Raw genomic sequence first — 4,250 nt, forward strand, 5'->3', positions numbered from 1 at the left:
TAGAATAGAATAGAATATACCCTGCTTATACTGCCAGAATGAGACTGAAAAGTCCCTTTACTCCCGCAGTCTAAGCAAGGTCTCATGTATTTGGTACAACCGATCTAAAAATAAATTACAATAGACCCAAAAAAAAGAGAGAGAAAAAAAAAACATATATGTACCTATATAAAACTAAAAGGAATTTTAATTGTGTTAAGCATATTTAAATGCTTGTCACAAACATCGTTCCCCGATTATTTCACCTAGATAAATTTCATGACATGACTTGGACTCGAACCACCAACCTCCAGATCCAAAGTCCAACGAGTTAACAACTGCACCACTGAGGTTGGTAAAATCAAAATAGGAACATCCTAAAGTTCCGAGGAAAAATAACGAGTAATAGAGCTTACGTTTCGAAGATCACTGCCAAGGTTGGAGAATGAAATAATGAATCTTTGTACTTATACCTATTTATTTAGGTACCGAATGCTTACCAATATCTAGGTACCTACCTATCTACATAGGTAATTATGTACAAGCAGGAGGTAGGCTACCCATTTTAAAATAAATTATACCTAACAAAATAGGAAAACATCCTAAAGTTCCGAGGAAAAATAACGAGTAATAGCTTACGTTTCGAAGATCACTGCCAAGGTTGGAGAATGAAATAATGAATCTTTGTACTTATACCTATTTATTTAGGTACCGAATGCTTACCAATATCTAGGTACCTACCTATCTACATAGGTAATTATGTACAAGCAGGAGGTAGGCTACCCATTTTAAAATAAATTATACCTAATGGGGTTAAAATAGGTTTCAAATGGGCTTGAGCTGAACGCGTGTTCATTCCATTTAGAATTTAGATACATACTTACCGACCTATAGCTCGTACTTATTTTTAAACTTATCTAGATACGGTTTTACATAGGTAAGTATACCTTTTACTATAGCCTAAAGCACATGAACTTACTTTTGTATAGTTTGAGTCACACTTATCCCGAAAAATAGGCCAAGTCCTGCGAAGGCCGAATTCCTTTCGATCTTTTTTCATGAATAGCAAAACTTTGGCTTTGATTAACGGCCGACCGTAGGTACATTGGATAAAATAGATTTCAAATGGGCTTGAGCTGAACGCGTGTTCATTTCATTTAGAATTTATTTAGATAGGTACGTATGTACGTACACGTAAGTAGGTACATACTTACCGACCTATAGCTTGTACTTATTTTTAAACTTATCTACCTAGGTACGGTTTTACATAGGTAAGTCCCTTTTACTATAAGGAGAAGAAATAGGAAGAAGGAAGGAGAAGAATAATAGGAAAAAGGAGGAGGGGAAAAATCAAACAAGCTTTTAACGGACGTATGATTATGATATGTTGAGACATTTACCCCCGGGGCCAAAAAGTGAGTTTAAACTCCGTTTGAGTTAAACTCTGATTGGCTAAAACTTTTGAAATCAATGAAAATCAACCAGTAGGAAGAAGGAAGGAGAAGAATAATAAGAAAAAGGAGGAAGGGGAAAATCAAACCGGACGTATGATTATGATATGTTGAGACACTTACCCCCGGGGCCAAAAAGTGAGTTTAAACTCCGTTTGAGTTAAACTCTGATTGGCTAAAACTTTTGAAATCAATGAAAATCAACCAATCATTTTGCTTAATGCGAGAGTTAAGCTTAAATTGAGTTTAAACTCACTTTGGAAGGGAACATGAAAGTTTTGCACAACAAATTATTCAAATCGTAAAAAAGAAGAAGAATAATAGGAGAAAGGAGGAGAAGAAATAGGAAGAAGGAAGGAGAAGAATAATAAGAAAAAGAAGGAGGGGGGAAAATCAAACCAGCTTTTAACGGACGTATGATTATGATATGTTGAGACACTTACCCCCGGGGCCAAAAAGTGAGTTTAAACTCTGGCTAAAACTTTTGAAATCAATGAAAATCAACCAATCATTTTGCTTAATGCGAGAGTTAAGCTTAAACCGAGTTTAAACTCACTTTGCGTTCCCGATATATTGTTAAATTACACCGAAAACCGCCAAAAAGCGGTAAAATGCCGCCAACCGTTGCACCGACCTTAACCAAAAGTTTCGTGTCGCATCCTTGTCATATTTGACATCTACAGACCAAATTTCAAGTCTCTAGCAACTCTAGCTCTTACCGTTCTCGAGATATTTTGTTTACAGACAGACAGACACACACACACACACACACACACACACACACTAAATTATACATTATACCTAATGGGGATAAAATAGTTTTCAAATGGGCTTGAGCTGAACGCGTGTTCATTTCATTTAGAATTTAGATAGATAGGTAGGTACGTACGTACACGTAAGTACATAGTACATACTTACCGACCTATAGCTTGTACTTATTTTTAAACTTATCTATGTACGGTTTTACATAGGTAAGTACCTTTTACTATAGCCTAAAGCACATCATGAACTTACTTTTGTATAGTTTGAGTCACACTTATCCCGAAAAATAGGCCAAGTCCTGTGAAGGCCGAATTCCTTTCGATCTTTTTTCATGAATAGCAAAACTTTGGCTTTGATTAACGGCCGACCGTACATTTAAGAAAGCCCGGGCCAAAGTCAATTTTGATCTTAGGTACATTATTTATCCAACCCCTCTGCTTAGTTTGATCGATCTGGACTGTTCATTTCATTTAGAATTTAGATGGATACGTACGTACTCATAAGTACATACTTACCAACCTCTATAGCTTGTACTTATTTTTAAACTTATTTAGGTACGGTTTTACATAGGTAAGTACCTTTTACTATAGCCTAAACCTAAAGCACATGAACTTACTTTTGTATAGTTTTTGAGTCACACTTATCCCGAAAAATAGGTCAAGTCCTGCGAAGGCCGAATTCCTTTCGATCTTTTTTCATGAATAGCAAAACTTTGGCTTTGATTAACGGCCGACCGTAGGTACATTTAAGAAAGCCCGGGCCAAAGTCAATTTTGATCTTAGGTACATTATTTATCCAACCCCTCTGCTTAGTTTGATCGATCTGGACCCAAATCTAAAGTCCTGTGGGGCCGAAGTCCATTTCGATCTTTTTTGAAAATTCGGTCGTAAATAACGACCGAACCGTACATTTCTCGAAATTCGGCCCGCGGGCATTTTTGTTCTACATCCTATAATGAAGCTCTCTGCAAAGTTTGAGTCACTTGTCATTTAAGATAAAGTCCTAAGAAGGCCGAATTCCTTTCGACCTTTTTTGAAAATTGGGTCGTAAATAGCGGTCGAACCGTACATTTCACGAAGTTTGGCCCGCGGGCACTTTTGTTCTACATCCTATAATGAACCTCTCTGCAAAGTTTGAGCCACCTGTCACTGAAAACAAATTCCTAAGAAGGCCGAATTCCTTTGGCGCTTTTTCCAATGCATGGCTCTGAATAGCGAAATATTATTTTCCCTCAATAACGATGTTATTTCGATATAACTTTCAATTGTGGTCCCGGCTGTAAACGGAAAAAGGAAGTTAATTCAGAAATAATTATTTTATTGACACATTGACAGCAACCACTTCGAATGAAATTTATGGAATGTCTCCCAAGTCTATTAATTTTACTAGATATGTAGGTACTAGCCTAACTTTCAATTGTGGTCCCGGCTGTAAAAGGAAAAGGGGAGTTAATTCAGAAATAATTATCTTGTTGACACATTGACAGCAACCACTTCGAATGAAATTTATGGAATGTCTCCCAAGTCTATTAATTTTACTAGATATGTAGGTACTATAGGTAGGTCCTATTACCTTCGTATACGAACCTAATATAGGCTATCGGCTAGAGGTAGGTATAAGAATACTATAGGCCGGTATTATTAGATGATAATGATAATAATAGGTAAATAATTAATTAATACTCATCAGGAGACGTTGGTAGGTAGGTAGGTAAGTATATATTATGTAGAATACTATAGGCCGGTATTATTAGATGATAATGATAATAATAGGTAAATAATTAATTAATACTCATCAGGAGACGTTGGTAGGTACCTATTTCCGACTTTTCGAGATTATTAATCACTAGATACCTAGGTACTCCATCAAGCGGCATACAATCGCCCCCTTATTAATATTATTGAAAGCTCTGCGGAAAAAATTAGCAAAAAAGGAAAATAATGGAAATAATTTTGGCCCAGGAGGAAGATGAAGAAGAAACAGTCCATCCCTGAAAAATACCTACACCTAAAAAATAATAGAAAGTAAAAAAAAAAAAAAAAAAAGGGAGGGGAAATG

This window comes from Diaphorina citri, unplaced genomic scaffold, assembly GCF_000475195.1.
Source record: "Diaphorina citri unplaced genomic scaffold, Diaci psyllid genome assembly version 1.1 scaffold91, whole genome shotgun sequence".
Classification (NCBI taxonomy): Eukaryota; Metazoa; Arthropoda; class Insecta; order Hemiptera; family Psyllidae; genus Diaphorina; species Diaphorina citri.